This window comes from Meles meles, chromosome 17 (genome assembly GCF_922984935.1).
Source record: "Meles meles chromosome 17, mMelMel3.1 paternal haplotype, whole genome shotgun sequence".
Lineage (NCBI taxonomy): Eukaryota > Metazoa > Chordata > Mammalia > Carnivora > Mustelidae > Meles > Meles meles.
In genome coordinates this window covers 56,630,026-56,649,121 of record NC_060082.1, presented here as the reverse complement: position 1 = coordinate 56,649,121, position 19,096 = coordinate 56,630,026, and the positions used below count along the sequence as shown (strand labels likewise).

Genomic DNA, 19,096 nt, shown 5'->3' with positions numbered 1-19,096 from the left:
AGCTGTCAAATTCTTTGTATCCCCCTTTCCCTTCCATCCTGCTCCATCTCCCTGGTACTCAGTCAGCACGGCGCTGGACAGACTTCGGATGGATGGGACATGGATGATGACTTGCACAAAAACTGGACAAGGACCATCTATTTCCTTTCTCCCTTTGGATACAAAGTAAACACTGAATATCTTCTTGTTTCTAATATGCAAAATATTCATAGAATTGACAAAGAATACAAAATATATGCAATCTAAGAATTCCTTCTGTGAAGTGTTTCCTGAGGAAATTCACATTTTTATTTTATTTTATTTTTTAAAGATTTTTATTTATTTATTTATTTGACAGAGAGAGAGATCACAGGTAGATAGAGAGGCAGGCAGAGAGAGAGGGAAGCAGGCTCCCTGCTGAGCAGAGAGCCCGATGCGGGACTCGATCCCAGGACCTGAGATCATGACCTGAGCCGAAGGCAGTGGCTTAACCCACTGAGCCACCCAGGCTCCCCGGAAATCCACATTTTAAAACCCAGAGAATGTTTGTTTATTTTTAAAAGGAGAGAAGTGTAGCCCAGGCTCATTTTAATCTTTCTGCTTTAGGTGAGCAGGCTCGGGGGCAATCAGGAGAGGCACCGTATAAGTCTACTTGGTTTCTGGCACCCTGGCGAAATTCTCACTGTTGATGAAAAAAGTCAGCAACCTATTCCAGTGACTCTGCAGACATTTTAGAACGATCTAAAACCTTCCCTTGTTTAGCTCAATGATAATTTTGGCTAAGTGCTTATTAGCGGCAATGCTTATAGCCTAATTGGGGCTGTATTTCTGCTCTAATGGGTCCCAGTCAACGTTCCCAGCAAGAGGTTGTAAGGCAGATCCCCTGGTGGGTTGGCATTTTACTCTTCTAACAGCTTTCTGTTCTGTTTGATTAGCTTTGTGGTCCTCCTTGCTGTGGCTGCCCTTCCTAACCCCTGGGGGGGAAGCCAGAGGACACTTGTTTGAACTGGCTTCTAGATTACACAGAGCCAGGTTAAAGTTTACAGTTGGACTACATGTTAACATTGATTTTCATATCCCCAACCATCTAGCAGCAGGACTGGCTCGAAAACGTTTGAATGAATGAATGAATGAACAGACCAAACGATGACTATCATTTCCTGGATCGTGAAACCCCAAAGATGGGTTAATCTGGCAAGCATGACGCCTCTCGTCCTTCTTTACAACTTGAGATCCTTAATTCTTCATCCAGAGTACCATGACCTTCATAGATTTTTCTCTCTGGTACTTTTTCCTTTTCAAATGCAAACAGCAACACCAGGCTTCCCAGAGACAGAGGATTCTTACCCTGAATCACTCTATTAAGTTGGAGCCCCACCTTGGCACTCCCTGAAGCTCACACCCAGCTCTCCCATTCCCTGGAGGGCCCTACCCCTACCTCCGGGGTCTAGTTCCCATCAAAAACATCCCAGGAAAGGCTGATACCTTCATCCCCAGTCCCAGCACTCTGAGCCAGGTTCAGCGGACAAAGACCCCTCAGTTCTTCCTTTCCTAACTAGACTTTCTCCGTTGGCAACCCCCACCCCTCACCCCAGTCCCAGGGGAATTCACTCTATTCTGTTATGTTCCTATATTCATCAGAAGGGACTCCTGTTTTGTGTGTCCCGGAGACTTTTATTTTTTGGTCTTTGAAGTGGCTTTCCATAGCTCTATTCTGCTTAACTGATTTTAATGTAATTTCTTTTATTTCAAATCCATGAGGCCCTCCTCATGGCTCACGTCACAGTTAACTTGTTGTCTCCTCTGGGGCCCCCAAAACAGCACGGGACGGTGGCATTCTGTTTGAGGGCTCACTACTGTTGACTGCTCGTGGGTACAGCCTAGGCTACAAGGTCCGCACCCTAGTGAGCCCCTTCTTCTTTTTTCTGATTTCTCCCCCCAGCTTTATTAAGATGTAACTGAAATACAACATTGTGTTAAGTTTAAGGTGCATCATGCGAGGATTTGATCCATATACGTATTGAGGGATGATCACCACAAGATTAGTTAGCACGTCTATTGCCTCACATAATTACCATTTTGTTGTTGTGACTGTGGTAAGAACATTGCAGATTTCATCTCCGAGCAACTTTCAAATATAAAATACAGTTGTGTTAACCATAGTCACCACTTCTTCGTTTTAGAGCTGTAAGTTTGTGCTCTGACCAAGGTCTACTCACCTTCCCTGCTCCTCAGGCCCCATACTCTCTGTCTCTGTGAGTTTGGCTATTTTAGGTTCTACATACAAGTGAGAACATGCAATATTTGTCTTTCTCTGACCAAATTATTTCACTTAGCATAGCACCCTCTAGGTTCATCCGTGTTGTTACAAATGGCAAGATTTCCTTCTTTTTTATGACTGAGTAGTATTTCATTATATACATATATGATATATATACATAAGAATAATTAGACACACACACACACACACACACTATCTTCTTTATCCATTCATCCATAGATGGATACTTAAAATGTTGTTTTCATATCCTAGCTATTATAAATGAAGCTACAACGAACAGGAGAAAACAGATGTCTCTCCAAGAGAGTGAAATCATCTCCATTGGATATATACCCAGAAATGGGATTTCTGGATGATATGGTACTTCTATTTGTAATTTCTTGAGGAGCCTTCATAATGTTTTCCATAGTGGCTGCACCAAATTCGTTCTCACCAACAGTGCTCAAAGGTTCCCTTTTCTCCAGAAACCTCACCAGTACGTGCTATCCTAGTGAGCCAGTTTGGAACCTTTTCTGCCCTTCCCTCTCTCCCCAGTTACCTGCTCATTCAACAATCGGGTATGGAGAGCCCACTAAGGTTCAGGTTCAGAGCCATCTTCTTGGGATACAAGATACATACATTTGGGTGGACCCTACCTTCAAGAACCCACAGTGAGGGAGGGTGGAAGTGTGATGTGGTCAGGGTAGTGATGGAATTATCCATTTAAGAGGATGGACGAGGAGCCCCGAACTAAGGACGTTGGGAGGAGAATGACCTTGGGAGATTTCCTAAGGGAGGAGATGTCCCCTCCTTCCTCTTAAAGGATTAGCCAGCAGTAGCTTGATAAAGATGAGTGGATGCGAATATTCATTTATGATTCATCCAACAAGTATGTTTGGAGACCTGCCACGTGCCAGGCAAAGTTCTAGGTGCTGGGGAGACAACAATGAACAAAATAGGAAGTTCATACTCGTGGGAAGAAACAGACTATAATCAAAATAAATAAGTAAAATATATACTATGTCATAAGGTGGTAAGAGTTATACAGAAAAAAAAATTGCATGTAAGGGGTGACTTTTTTTTAAGATTTTATTTATGTATTTGAGAAAGAGAGAGAGATCGTGGGGGGACGGGTAGAGAGAGAGAGAGAGAAACTCAAGGAGACTCCTCCGTGAGTGCAGAGAGCACAAGCAGGGGGAGGGGCAGAAGGAGAGGGAGAAGCAGACTCCCTGCTGAGCAGGGAGCCCCATCTGGGGCTCCATCCCAGGACCCTAGGGTCATGACCTGAGCCAAATGCAGCCACTTAACCAACTGAGCCACTCAGGCGCCCTAAAGGGATGACTTTGAAAAATGGTAGTTTTAAATAGGGTAGCTAGGGAGTGCTACTCTGTTTTTACCAATCCCTTTCATCTTCATTGTGGTTTTAACTATTTCAAAGCGCTCTTACATCTATTAGCTGATTCAAATCTTAAAATAATCCCACGAAGAGGTGGGCAAAATTAGTCTCCTGGTCTCTGTTGCTCCCTGTGTTAGTTTGCTAGGGCTGCCATAAAAAGCACCACTTAATGGCTTAAACAATAGAAATGTTTTGTCTCATAGTTCTGGGGGCTAGAAGTCCAAGATCACAGCGCTGGCTGGGCTGGCTCCTCCCGAGGGCTCTGATGGAAGCTGTTCCTGGCCTCTCTCCTTGGCTTGTAGATGGCTGCCTTCTTGCATCTCAGCCTCGCCATCCCTCTATCTGAGTCTGTCTCTGTGTCCAGATTTCTTGTTTTCATGATGACCCCAGTCATACTGGCCGGGGGCACCCTTATACCCTCATTTTAACTTGATTACCTCTTTAAAGACCCTGTCTCCAAATAGGGCTACATTCTGAAGTACTGGGGGTTAAGTTCCAACATATGAATTGTGGTGACAGTGGGAGGTGAAGGACACGGGTCTACCCACAACACCCCCCAAATTACTGAACTTCACATTCCACCACCAAGATCCATGGAAGCTGGTGCTGACCAGCTGGAAGGCTAGAGGTACAAGATGACCCGCGCCATCCGTGATCACTTGCAATTCATAAGCCTAATTACCTAGGATCATCTATCCAGGACTGAAGGCACATTACATGAAAGGTTCTACTTGACTCACTTGAAAAGCCAAAAAAAATTTTTTTTTAAAGGACCTGGCAGATCTAGGTTGAACTAGATTTTGATTCCAGGATTATCACCTCTTTAACTCTGAGAAACCCTGAAAAATCCAGACTAAGCAAGGCCTGGGCAAGCTGCTAAAGCTAAGAAACGAGGCAGAAATAACAAGCGAGTAGGATAGATTGAGAGGTTATGTGAACCCAAGAAGGAATGAGAATAGTGAGAAAAGGGGAAATAAAGAGGTCGGGAGCTGCAAACCCTCCGGTCACCTCAGAAATTACACCTCCTCACTAAAGATTAGGTAACATGTGGAAAAGTATTCTGAAAGGTTGAAAGTGCTACAATTATGAAATATTCTTTTCTGAGGTAGAAAAACAATGCATTGTCTCCTCCGGAGACCGGTCCTGCCAGGTTTTCTGGCAGACTACTTCTAATTTTTCCTTCATTTAATTTTTAGTCACAAATAAAATAGCATAACTCTGTGAGTTGCCAACATCCATCTTCATTGCTTTGAGGAGGTTGCTCTTTTTAATTAACTAGTGTGAAAATTTCCAAATCATATTGACCTCCATGCTAACTCAACTAGCCATGTCAGGTTGAAATGCTCTGCTTTCTCCTGAGGTCATAGAAGGCAAGAAGGTTGGAATAAATGTCCCTGCCTCTCATATCTCACTCCTGCCTTGGTCTAAGTCTCCTGCGAATAGCAATCCGTTTGTGTTCCAGAACCTTCCACCCAGTGATTCTCAAAAGCTACTCAAGGCACACCTGATGGGCCTCAAACTGACCCAAGAAATTTAGTCTTCTCTTTAGTCCTTTGGGACAAACTATTTACAAATCCATATGCTCACTTTTATGGACCTCTAAGACCTATTTACTAATAGCATGCTAAGGGAATTATAAAAGGTTAATCTAATTTGGAATTCATAAACCAGAATCAATGAGCTACAAGATTTTATTGAGGATTCTAATTTAATATTCCTCCAAGAAGTCTGGCTTCCAGGGAAAGCTCTGGTGGAACCTCGCCCACATTCTCTGGATGACATTCTCCGGGTGGCGCTTTGTCATTCCTCTGTGTCACCATGGGTGAGTCAATGTCTTCAAGTGTGGCCATTCTGACTTTTAATTATAATTTGCTGTTAACTTAGCTTCATCATTATCAAGTTAGTTGTGATTTGTTTGGTTAAAATAACCAGTGTTGCTTATTTGCTCCAACTGTATTTTTTGACTTTTAATTTTCCAGTAATTACACATAAAGACAATTATGCATTGCAATTTGAATATGAATCCTTTATGTCCCAACTGGTAAAGCACATGTACACTTAATCTCCCCAAATATACTTTGCAATGGCCCCTCAATAATATTCTTGAATTATTTTTCCATTAGTACATGGGAAGGGAAAGGGTTGTTGGGCTATGGACTATTTTGCCCAGCATAAAGTGAACTTGAGGAAAAAGAAAAGGTTGAAAACCACCGCTTTAGACTCTAGGAATAAACAACTACATTTACTGCACATTTTGCAAATAGCTTGCAAATGGCATATGCAAATCCATTTCCCTCGGTAAATGCCTGAAAAATAAATATCCACGCTTACCTTTCTCCAAACTCTACTCAGCCGCACGCTCACTGTGGTTGTAGCAGGAAGTAATGCCGCTGTACTGACCAGGCAGCAGAGCGGAGACTGGGAGTGGGATGGGGCAAACTTCAGAGCAAAGGTTTCAGGGTAACTGTAATCTGTAAATAGGACTGGCAGAGTCACAGACAACGCTGAGCTCTGCGTGTACGGCCACAGTTCAAAGCAGTTAAGTTTCTGTTCAGGGTCGTGGTAACTGCTGGTTGCACATCAGTAAATGCCCAGTGTCCATGAAGGTCCAAAGTGACCTGAGGAGGCAGACTTACTTTAGGGTTCTTTTGGGTATCCAAGTATTCAGGAATCCTCCAGAGTTGGCCCTGGGCTGACTTGAGGCACCGTCATGGTTTCAAATATTTACTCCCCTGTGGATCCCGCTGAATTTTATTTTTATCTGTTACAGTGTTGTGTTGTGCTTTGTAGTGGTTTAGAAAGATCTAACATCCTCACAGACTTTGTTTCTTTGGGGCAGGACCAGGTTTTACCCGTCTTTAGGAGGCAGCTTGGCAGAGGGCCAGCCACAGAACCAGAGGAAAGGGAAGCCTGGAGTGACTCTTGGCTCCACCAGTAATTGATGAAATAAATGATTTTTGGACAAGGAGTGGTATGCAAAGATATTGTTAGTTTACATTATGACTTAATCCAGAGACTTAAGTAGTTTCCGATTACTTCCCTACCTTTTCTCATAAATAGATAGATGGATGGGTGATGGCCAGATAAAGATCCCTATCTCAGTCATTCTCTTTTCACCTACACACCCCCAGCCACACAATCAGCTCGGCTTCTTTCTGTGATTGCCCTCATTTATCCTACTATAAATGAGCTTCCTCCATACAAGTGGGGGCAATGGTTGTAAATAACTTTGTTTTCTTTAATTTCTGTTTAGCAACCCAGAGGGAAAGAAGAAGGCTCTTTCTCCATATCAGTATACACAAGCCCAAAGAAGTCTCTGATTAGCCATATCTGGGTTGTATGCCTGCCCTTGGGGGAGGCGGGGAGGGTTTTGTATTGGCCCACCACGAGATTCTGGTGCAGTGGGGAGAGGAAATCCCCAAGGAAAGGGTCTTTCTGAACACTGTTACCAAAAATAAGAATTGAGGCTGGGGGCGCTGAACTTGGTCAGACAAAATAGCAACCATCTATTTCAATCAGCAGGACGCTATATGTAAGGCAACAGGACCAGGTACCAAAATAGATGTTCCAATAAGCCTGGCCGTGTCTTCCCTTTTTTGGCAACTTCCCATCCCTCTGTTCTTGGTGTCTCCTACCTCCTTTCTTACGTACTTTTGTCCCAGCCACACCCGAAGTTCCTTCTGGGACTGTTGGGAAGCTGTAGCAAAACGCAAAGGAACCTACCTGGCTTAAAACTCCCTTGGGAAGCCAGAGAGAAAATATGCTTTTATTTCGGAATAGAAGGAAAATCAGAAAGCTGTAGTAGTCGAGAAAGGAAGAGTGAGCAGAGAGGCTGTGATAAGGCCTACCATCTTTTTTTTTTTTAAGGATTTTATTTATTTATTTGACAGAGAGAGATCACAGGTAGATAGAGAGGCAGGCAGAGAGAGAGAGAGGGAAGCAGGCTCCCTGCTGAGCAGAGAGCCCGATGCGGAACTCGATCCCAGGACCTGAGATCAAGACCTGAGCTGAAGGCAGCGGCTCAACCCACTGAGCCACCCAGGCGCCCCCAAGGCCTACCATCTTGGTGCTTAAGGAATCCCATCAGAATTAGGGGCAGGGTTCAGAGAAGTGCCAACACACAGATTGGCCGGGTTTCTTTTTCTCGTGCTCCTCCTCCCCCTCCTCCTGCTTTTTCTCTCCTCTGCTGTTGCCCCCGAAGCAGAGGACTTAAGGCGGTGTTCCTTCCCTTGCCAGAGGCTCAGCACAGGGAGTGCTGCCTTCAAGAGCTGAAGTGTCCAAGCCTGAAGCAGAGAGTGGTTTAACCCAGTCTCAGATGAGGCCTGGGGCTCATCTTTTCCATCATGTTTCCGTCCAGTAACTCGCTTCCTGAGGCTTTGCTTTGAGTCCGCCGCGGAGAAGACACCTGTGGAGGAAGGGTTGTTGATGGACCAAGGCTCCTAAGCATGTAGCAAGTTGGCCCTGGGATGATTCAGTGGCGGTGGAAACCGTGTCCCCAGGATTGGGAAGAGTCAACATCTGCACCAGGATTTGTCCTGAGTCCTTGCTGATTGTCTGTGTTTTCCACTGGAAGCATATGCCCAGGGGGGTTCAGAGAGAAGGAGGTAATCTATGGTTTCCTGAGTTCTCAGCCATGGCTGGGGCTGACAGGAGGTTGGGCACAGGAGAAAGTCAATGAAGGGAGTTTCAGGACCCCCTTCCAGACAGTTGTAGATGTACAGAAAAGAAGACGGGATGTGGAATCAGGAGATCGGAATATAAAGCCTGACTCATTCTCTCACTCACTGTATGATCTTGGACAAGTGACTTAGCTCCTCTGTGCCTCAGTTTCCTCATCGGAAAAAAATGACGACAGTAATATTTCACGAGGTTGTTGTCAAGACGAAAAAAGCAAACGCAGTTCATGTGTTACTCGGTTTCTCTGGGTCTACTCCCTTTTCCGGGAAGCTATAGAGTGTAATTGTTAAGAGCTCAGGTTCAAATGCCATTTTGAATTACAAATAGAAATATTTAGGTATGGAATGATCAAATGCCTGGGTTTTTGTTTGTTTTTTTTTCAAAATAAAGCAGGAAGGGGAGAGCCGGTGCGGTCTTGCAGAAACGAGGTTGATCATAAGTTCATAACTGTTGACGCTGGATGATGGATACTTGGAGCTTTATTATGTAGTTGCCCTGCCTCGCACATACAAGCAGTCCTCACTTTGCACGGCTCTGATACGCATGGATTGCAGTTGCCAGGGTTTCGCTGGGTAACAATAGTCCCTCCACAACACGGTTCAAATTTCAGTTCCTGCGGTAAACTCACCGTGAGTAATTGCATACAGCACCAGCTCCCCGGCCAGCTCTTCAGTGCCCAGATCCCTGCATAAAAACCCGACGCACGTCATGGTCAGTGATCTGTCACATCCCCGCTCTTCAAGACCATCGGTTGGTTATCGGTCACCACCCATCTGTTGCTCACAAGCAGACAGGAAGGCAGGTGCTGGGTTGCCTCCTTGTCCCCCAGGAATAAACCCACAGGCCACTTTACAGAAACAGATAATCAAAAGAGAGAATTGGTCAACAGAAGTGAAAATGTACCAGAGAAATGAAAAGCGATAACATTGCAAGTGAAAAGTGAAATTCGAGCTGAATGGAAATGGAATTCTAGCGGGACAGCCAAGCGTGGGGATGTTGGCGGTGCCGCCATTCAGGACTGCAGATAGAGCCTGAGGAGCTCAGGGAAGGCAAAGGCAGGGACATAAGGGGTTGTGACGAAAAGGATGATGGCATCTGAGAGGAAGGGACAGCAGGAAAAATCCTTGCATTGAAGGCATTCTTGGAGGAGTTTCATAATGTTGAAAGTTCAAATGATAAGATGTTGGAAGCTGATCTAAACTTAGAAAGAAATAGGACAGCTCGCCCAGGCATTAGAAAAATGCTGTCTGGGGGCACCTGGGTGGCTCAGTGGGTTAAAGCCTCTGCCTTCTGCTCAGGTCATAATCCCAGGATCCTGGGATCCAGCCTGGCCTGGGCTCTCTGCTCAGCGGGGAGCCTGCTTCCTCCTCTCTCTCTGCCTGCCTCTCTGCCTACTTGTGATCTCTGTCTGTCAAATACATAAATAAATAATATTAAAATTATAAACTAAAAAAAACAGAAAAATGCTGTCTATATGGTATGTGATGTGAGGAGAAGGCAAGCACTATTCAAACTACTCTTGTTTTGTTCTTTTACAGAGAAATAAAATACTTTGTTGGGGGGAGGGGGAAAGGGAGAGGGCGAGAGAATCTCCCGCAAACTCCCCTTTGAGCGCAGGGCCTGAAAAGGAGTTGGAGCTCATGACCCTGAGATCATGACCTGAGCGGAAGTCAAGAGTCCATCGCTTAACTGACTGAGTCTCCCAGGCGCCCCAGATATAAAATACTTTTATTTTCAACGTGTCTAATGTCTGAAATTGCAGTGTACTAAATAAACAGCAGCTTTACTATTTTTTTTCCATTTCTCAATACATTTACAACCGACAGTCAGAGAATTTTCAATGTTTTGACACAAAGGTTTAAAAGGTCACGAAACAATGGTAATTTTTCTCATTGTTTCTAAAGCTCGCGTTGCCCCTTTCAAGTTTCAAGTTTCTGCTGGCAGAGCCCGTGGAACAGTCCAGTGCACTGTGGTAAGTGAAGACTTTCTATGTGGACATTGTCAAGACTGACTCGTTTGTTGGTTTGTTTTGCTCATTCCTACTTAACCATTTCCTCAGGAGAACTCTGCCGCTTTCTGTGCCTCAGTTTCTTCGCCCGTCCAATGGGAACAGCGAGAGCACTCCCGTTGGGGCGCGGCTGTGGAGTTGGAACCAGCTAATGCCTGTCAGGCACGGGCGGTGAGTGACGCCCACGAAGCCCTCAGCGACCTTGGCTGCTGCTCTGTGTATAGATCTGGACCAGAGACAGAAGGACCCTGAGAGGTCGCCGAGTACCAGCGCGTCGCACCCACCACCCCGGCTACCCTGCGATGCCTCACAGCAGCGCCCGTTCACCGGCTTCCTCAGAATGCGGCCCTGAGCACTCCGGAGAAGGATGTCTACACAGCTTCACTCCGGAGAAGGATGTCTACACAGCGTTTTCTTGAGGAGCCTCCAACTGTATTTCCCCCGTTTTCATTCAGATTTTGACCGTTACTATCAATCTAACTAATTCCCCGCCTCCCTCCTCGGAACAGCTCTTCCCCTCCTGTGCGCTGGATCCGACCCCCTTAGCGTCTGTCGTGGCGCAGCTCCTTGACCCTTCGGGTGCCGTAAGTGGCCTTCTCTAGTCTCCCATAGCACTTTGTGTCTCTCCTGTCACTTTTCACGATGAGGTGACACCCCCGTCTTCTGCCTTAAACTCCTCGCAGAGTGAGACTGCAAGATGGCGCAGCATCCTTGGCGCCATTTCTCCGAACTACCCTGGTTTTTCCTCAGGTATTTACTCTCTGGCACATTACCTTTGGGGAAGGATAACTCCGCCCCCAGCGCCTCACCCTCACCCCTGCTAAAGAGGCGGGGTTTTATTGCCTGGACGGAATCCCAGGTTGCTTGCCAAGGACATTGGTTTAGGCTAGTGTTTGTTTCTGAACGGATCAGCGCAGGACAGTTCTCTCACAAGGGACTGGTTTTGGGAGGAGCATGTGACCCAGTTGGGCCAATGAAAAATGAGATGAACTTTGCTGGGTGCTTCTGGGCCAATGAAAAATGAGATGAACTTTGCTGGGTGCTTCTGGGCCAATGAAAAATGAGATGAACTTTGCTGGGTGCTTTTGGGCGGGTTGGTGGGGGGGTGGGGGAGCATCTTTGCTTCTCCAAAGGAAACTTGGTAAAAAGCTTCCCTCTCTTTGGGAAGCTCTGGTGTCTAGACGAGCTGTGCTGCAGTGGGGGAAGTTGACATGAAGATGAGATCAGGACACAGAGGGCAGGTGACCCAAGAGACACACTGAATTACCCTAACCTTGGAGCCTGCCATACCTCTGAACTTCTATATACATGAGTCAAGGGGGGGGGGGGGTGTTGTGCAACCTGAGGTCAAGAGTCATATGCTCTTCCAACTGAGCCAGCCAGGCACCCCTCATTCGTTGTTTTATATGACAGTCCCTTACCTTAGGGATAGTAAATAGGGCCAGAGATAGGCACTGATCTAACACAAACATCTATAGGTTGCCTAGAGCCTAGGAAAGGGAAAGGCATTAGAGAATCATCCAGTCATATTATGCTACACTGTGCTTGGGCAACTAATTAGATCATTTCTCAGAGATTCTGAATATGAACCAAAGATAGGGAGATACAGATTGAGGAATAAAAAAAATTAAGCTCTCATTAAAATTAAGTACTTCTGATCACCAAGAGACCAGATAGTGAGTATAAAGATAAACCCCATAGTGGGAGAAAATATTTGCAACATTATGTAATAATTGTTATCTAAAAGAATTCTTAAAATTTAATGTGAAAGAGATAGACAACTCAATAGCTCTGTCCAAAAGTTTTGAATAGGCACAAAAGGGAAAATCCAAATGGCCAATAAATAATATGAAAAGATATTCAGCCTCATTAGTAATTAGGAAATGTGAATTAAACCCCAACGACAACATTATACCTCTACCAGTTAGGCAAAATTGGAATACCCAAAAACAACACAAAAATAACATGTAGACAAGGATATCAAACAAAGGGAACACAAATACACTGCAGGAAGGACTCTGATTGGCACAATTACTATGAAAGAGTTTGGCCTTATTGAGAACCCAATAACCCATTAATTGCTCTCCTAAGAATATTCCCTAGAGAAATCTGTCCACCTGTGTATCAAGAGATACGTAAGAGAAGGTTCATAACATGATAGCAACCAACAGAAACAATCTAAATATCCAGAAACGAATGACTAAATTATGGTTTATTCTTACAATGAAGTACTATTTGGCAATGAAAATGAATGACCAATGGCTACATGCAACACCATGGTTAATCCCAAGCTGGCAGGAGGAGGTAGAGTGTAAAAGGGGAATGTCCTTTGTCCTTCATGGCTGCTGGCTTTGCCTTCTTGCAACATTTGAAGTGGGCTCTAGATTAAGCCCCCTTTGGAGCCATGCAAATTTCACATCTGGCTTCCTGTTGGTGCAGAAGTTAGGGCTCAAGGCCAAGGATCCTTTATGTCTTAAAGACCTTTTTTTTTTTTTTTTGGATGAGACTTTTAATTTCTTTGGCAACGTAAGTGCCTAAGAACTGAGAAAGCTTCAGTCAGTTTCATGAATCAGTCACCACTCCCAAAGCTCTTTTCTGAACATAGTTCTTAAAGCTGCTTTATTTCTTTGCTTCCTTGATCAACCAGTAACTCTCTCTCTCATTCAAATGGTGTCTGTCTTGAGTCCATCTGAAATGACGGGCTTCAGGGAAAATCCTTTGACCCTCATCTTTGCAACAGGCCTGCCTCTTGGTTCAGCTGAGAAGTTTGAATTGACCTTTGGAAACTACTCTGGACAACTATAGTTTCATCTCCTCTGATTTTGGGTAGAGAAGAAATTGACTTTTCTAACTCCGTGAAGATCCGTATTTCTGGGTACTTGGCAATCTGACCAATTCTTGCCAGAACTTTGCTGTCATGTCTTACTAAAAAGCAGGAAGGAGCAGCCAGCAAACACTAACAACATGTTTTTATGCAACTGCTTCCTCTGGAGTCAGGGGCTTAGGCAATTGATCTTTCAAATAGTCGCAGGTGACAATCTTGTCGAATGTTTTAGCCTCAGCACAGCAAGGACACTGGCTTTCTAGTAAACCATATTAATTTTCTTACCTCCCAACTGCTAAGCCAATACCACATATTTTGGGTCTTTTATAACAGCAATGCTGTACTTTGGGTACCAATTTTTGTTTCAGTTAGGGTCAGGGAAGGTTGCTCTAACAAAGAGACCCATCAATAACCCCACACCTTAAAGAAGACAGATTTTTTTTTTTTAAGATTTTGTTTATTTGACACACACAGACAGAGATCACAAGTAGGCAGAGAGAGGCAGAAGCAGGCTCCCTGCCGAGCAGAGAGCCCCATGAGGGCTCGATCCCAGGACCCTGAGAACATGACCTGGGCCGAAGGCAGATGCTTAGGCCACTGAGCCACCCAGGTGCCCCAAGAAGACAGATTTAAGAACAGTTTAGTTCTTTCTCAGGTAGCAGTCCAGGCTGAGTTTCCAGGCAGTGGGGGGCTCTGCTGCACCTGACATTAGGGATCCAAGTTTCTTCCATCTTGCTCCTCCATCTCCTTGGTGTTGATGTTGTCTGCAGGGTCAAGGTGAAGTCATGACCTTATTGGACCCCAGTGTGTGGGAAGAGGGGAAAGAACAAAGGGGAGGCACACCCTGATCTTAAGGTATAGGCCTGGCAATGGCACACAGCGCTTCTGCTCACATTTCTTTGGAAGACATTTAGCCACTTGGCCGTAACACCAGGAAGGCCGGCGGAAGTGACAAGCATAAAGGAAAGAGCAGACTTCGGTGGTCAGTTCTACTATCCCCCAGATTTCCATCTCAAGTCTTCAAGTTACTTTTCTGCTCTGAGAATAGAATGCAATTACAGATATTGATTGTAAAATCAGAGCCACAGAAAAGATCAGAAATACAAAAGGGAATTCTCCTCTCACGTAGATTATTAGCTGGAAAGCTGAACAATGTCACAAGCATCATGCCGAAACGGTGGGGCATTGAGATTGTAAATAATTTCCAGCAAGCCAGATGTAGTAAAAGGAAATTAACTGTGCAGGGCTCATTAGTACTAATTGAAGATGTCTAAAATTTCATTGGTAGGCTCTTAGAAAAGAAAGACAGAGGGAAAGAAAAGGAGAAAGGAAGAAAGAGAGAAACGAAGAGCCTACGATAGTGCCTGGCATAAAGTGGGCACTTTTCTTACTTGACTATGAGTTGTCCTCACTTCTGTTATGTTTATTTCTCTCCAGGGGCTGTCCTGGCTCCCCCAAAAGAAGGTGCTGTGATTCCGAACGGCAGCGGGGGCCGTGGCCTCCCGGAGAACTCAGAGACTCAGAGGGCAAGGCAGGGGCACCACAGAAGCATTCAGGATTGCCCACCGAGGCCGTAAACCCTGAACACCATGGTTGTCAGTGTAGCCCCCGACAAGCTTCTTCCTACTCCCTAAGCCCTCTCCTGGCTGGCAAGCCTCTTCTCATCCTGCTCTCCTGTCTAGCCTCATTAACTGTCTGCTCCAATTCCACCTTCTGAAGTCACCCTCTCTGCCTTGTCCCGGAAGGGGACCACAGCCTGTCGGAGCTGTGGCAGCTGGGGGTGAAGGCAGGTGCACATGGCCCCCCCGGGGGGAGGCCACCCACCTCACTGCGTGCAGCCGTTCCCCAGTGGCGGGGACAGATGTAATCTCCCAGTGGCCACTCAGGTTCGTGTGTGTTCTGTTCAGTCCCGTTGGAAAGTTCAGGAATGTGATTTGATGGATTTTTCCAGGTTCGATGGGGAATTAAACAGATGTCTCTATTTCTGGATGTTTGAGTAAATTCCTGTCTGGGCTGCCTAAGCCAAAGGTCATTCGTGTTGAAGCCAAAACCCAGTATTGAACTTTGCCCATGTCAGGAGAGGGTTGGCCACCAGCAGAGAAGGGGAAAAGGACAGGACAGTAAGAACTCGCCATCTGAGAAACTCCCTGTGGATCATTATTTTGAACTCTGTAACACAAACACAGAACACAACCTCCCACGAATTGACACACCCATTGTTTGTAAAGCCTCGTGCTGGGGATGAGGAGAGTGGGAGGAAGGCCTTTGCTTCACAGCCCTTCTGGCGGACAAAGATCAACCAGGGAGGGAAAAATTGTCCTAAAAGACACAAGTATTCGTGAAGTGAAACAGCATTGTCAGTAGGTCAGCACGAAGAGCCTGTGACTGAAATGAGTCTAGGAAAGAAATGAGTTTGTTTCGTGATGGGTTTATTCATTCAGTCATTCGCTTCACAAATACGGAGCAGAAACCATGGGCCATCTGTGGTGACGGGGACTGGGGACACAAAGACAAAGAGGACACAGACCCTGCCCCTGCAGCTAAATGCAGGAGACCAGTCACCCGGCCAATGAAGCAGGAAGGTGTCGTCAGAGCTATCACAGACATCGGTACAAGGTTCAGGTGTTTCCAAAGAGGTGGGGAGTCTGTAGGTAGAGCCAAGAAGAGGCTTTCCAGAAAGGGCAGCAAGGGTGAAAGCAGCAGCGTGCGGGGAGCAAGCATAGGGTCTGAAGGGCTGCGGTAGCCCCTGGGGCCTCAGAAACCCAAGTGCCCAAAGCATCTGTTTCCCAAAGCTGCTGTTAAAACCCAGAAAGTGACAGCTTAATGAAAGGTGTGAGTTCTGGGGACAATGTGATGACAGGAGCTCCTACCAGTATAAGCCAGTGGGACAGCAGCTGGGGAGCCCCTGGCCCTCATGAAGGGAGCTGGTTCTCAGACAGATGACACCCCATTGGTGCAGAAACCACCTGGAAGCAGAGAGCAAGCCGTCCCGCCCAATCTCCTTTGAGGAAGTGTGACCCCAACACCGCCACTCTGGGGCAGACCGGAAGGAGCTGGGAGATCCCCATGGATGAACCTAAGTTGGAAGCCTGGCTCCTTCGTTAACTGGACAAAACACGTATCAGTTAACGATTTCTTGGTTGCAAGTAATAGACATTCAAGCGAGCATAAGTGAAAAGGGCCAATGTGACACAAAGACATAGGGCTGTCCCTTCATCTTGGAGGGCAGGAAGGCATCCAGGTCCCAGGAAGGAACAGGACCAGGGAAATGGGTGACTATCCCCAGGAATCGTGTGATGCACTCTCCCTCTTTCTCTTTGGGCACCTGATTTCTCTGTCTGTCTGTCTGTCTGTCTATCTATCCTGCTCTCTGTCTCACCCTAACGGAAGATGACCACCCACGGTGTCCTTGTTTCTCTGTTACAGCTCTAATCCATCATACCCCACTGCCTCTCTGCTGTTTTCTCTCATTTTAGATATTATAAGCAACTTTCAATGTCAATAATTATCAGTTTACAATCATACTTAAGGGCCACATGTTAGAATCTGTTGAAATCTCAATGCCATCATCCGAAGTCAACGATCTCTTGCAGTTGCGGGATTCTCTTACTTGGACATATATCCTCCTAAAGTCTTCAAGTTGATAGAATTTGTTGAATAGATCAGAGTTCGGTAGTGAGCCGCCTTGGACCCAGCTGAGATCTCCTTCCAGAATAACATCATTTAACAATATTCTTTAAGTACAGATTATTCCCCAATGTTTCATTGTCTCAGCTGCTGGTTCCCAACCGCAGGCTGGGAGATGTGCCACATAAAATCACGTGGGCACTTGTTAAAAATGCAGATTCTCAGGCCTTGCCCCAGACCCTCCAGTAAGAGACACTCTGAAAATGGGGCCCGGGAATCTGCATTCTAATAGCAGCACATGATTCTGAGGGCAGCTAGATTTGGGAGCCATTGAGCCACGCCTCCCTTCCTCCTTCTTATCTATATGAAATCCCATCCCAAATCCCATGTACACTGTCGGAAAACTCTGCTTATCTCTGTGACAGATGTCCTGGCTCTGCTCTTAGCCAGTTATATGATTTCATCTTCAGACTTTTTTCACCTGTAAAATGAGGAAGTTGGATAAATTATTTAGAGTGTGCTGTGTGGGCCCACACATCCCTTCTTCAGGACTGAGTCACTCATTCCCTCAGCTCTTGGGAGTGCTGGCTGCTGACAGTTCAGAGCTAATCCAAGGTCACATCTCCAATAGTGTAGCCTGCATCTGATGACTGGTTGATGAGGAAATCTGAAGACCAAGCCCTCTAGTCTCTAGCCTCCAGGGTGAGCCGGCCTCTGGGGTGGACCTGAGATTTGTGTTGTGTCTGCCTCTAGTTCAGTTCCTCCCTCTGCCTGTTTCAGCTCCCATCACTTGCCCAATCTCCATCTCGCTCTGTTTCTTAAGGAGCTGGTTACTACAGTGACCTTTGCTCTTGATTTGGAGTGATCCGATAGCACAGATTCTTTCCTCAGTACCGTTCCAAACATCCTGTGCTCTCCGTTCAAGAGCGCTCTCCTCTTCATCCTCCTCCCATTTATTCTCCATTCATTGAACAGACTTTTATTGTCCTCCTACTGTGTGCCAGACGCTGAGCTCAGCCTGGGTATTCAGAGACTTGGCCATGTCTCCACTGGTACCAGGAGAGCAAGCACTTAGGAACTGAATGGCTCTTCTGTCTCTTTCTCATTTGTGAGCACTGCTGTTTTCTAGACCGTGGGTCTAGCTCATCTTCTCACTCTGAACATGACCCAGGGGGCCTTTTTATTCCCTGCTCATGGTTGGCAATCTCCCCCCACCTTTGTAGGGGCTTTAACCTCTCTGACACCATTCTTATGGGTTTGTGTCTCTCTTTGTATTCCCTTCTTAGCTTTTGGGGTCCTCCTTGAGCTCTGGCAAGGGCCAATGTAAACGTTTTGTTCATTTAAGACTCGCATGTCTGTTTCATGGTTGTTGGGTTTGCGGTAGTGGATAAATCTGAGGGGGAAAGATCTTGAGGGCTTTCAGGAGGGTGAGGGCAGAAGTAAGGGATCAGAGTGTAAACTGTCATCCAATAATCCATCTAGGACCTACCTACGTCAGGAAAAAAACAGGAATAAATCAGCCACGTTTGCTGCTGCCACCCCTCTCTTTTATCACTTCCAGCCCTAACTCCCCACTCTTCTTCATGGATTTATAGCTTCCCTGCTTTCTGTTCTGCACCCTTCCCCCTCTCTATGCTGTCAATCATCTTCATTTTTTCACTTGAATGAGATGAGTCATAACGCATCTTTTCCAGCATTCATCAGATTTTTTTAAAGATTTTAAAAATTATTTATTTATTTGACAACAGAGATCACAAGTAGGCAGAGAGAGAGAGAGAGAGAGGAGAAGCAGGCTCCCTGCTGAGCAGAGAGGTCTATGCGGGGCTCCATCCCGGGACCCTGGGATCATGACCAGAGCCAAAGGCAGAGGTTTTAACCCACTGAGCCACCCAGGCGCCCCCGTTCATTAGATTTTAAGCTTGTTCTTATACTGTATTGCAGCATAAAAGGCTTTGTCCAATGGACAAGGACAAGATATCAACAGACATTAAGAAAATAGCTCTTTTTAGCCTTTTACAATCACATCATGTCCAAAGGCTCTTCACTGAAAACCTGTAACAATCTGGGGCACCTGGTTGGCTCAGCTGGTGGAAGCATCTGCCTTCAGCTCAGGTCATGATCCAGGCTCCCCGCTAGGTGGGAAGTCTGCTTCTCCTTCTCCCTCTCCCCCTCTCCCCTGCTTGTGCTTTCTCTCCTGCTCTCTCTCTCAAATAAGTAAAATCTTAAAAAAAAATAACAATCTAGTATAAGAGCAGAAGGAACCCAAATCCAACACTCTCATTGTATAGATGAGAAAACCAAGAAACAGTGAGGCCAAACAGCTTT

At 45.8% G+C, this 19,096-nt stretch overlaps 1 protein-coding gene across 2 annotated transcripts in view; it reads right to left on the bottom strand.

Moving 5' to 3' along the window:
• Window positions 1-6,074, bottom strand: part of LPGAT1 (lysophosphatidylglycerol acyltransferase 1) — a 126,271-nt gene extending 120,197 nt beyond the window's left edge. The window contains exon 1 of one of the 2 annotated variants that reach the window (XM_045981926.1): window positions 5,967-6,074. The gene's annotated coding sequence lies outside the window, so the exon portion shown is untranslated. The remainder of the gene's footprint in view (window positions 1-5,966) is intronic. The other variant, XM_045981923.1, reaches the window with a different exon arrangement.
• Window positions 6,075-19,096: the final 13,022 nt, after the last annotated feature.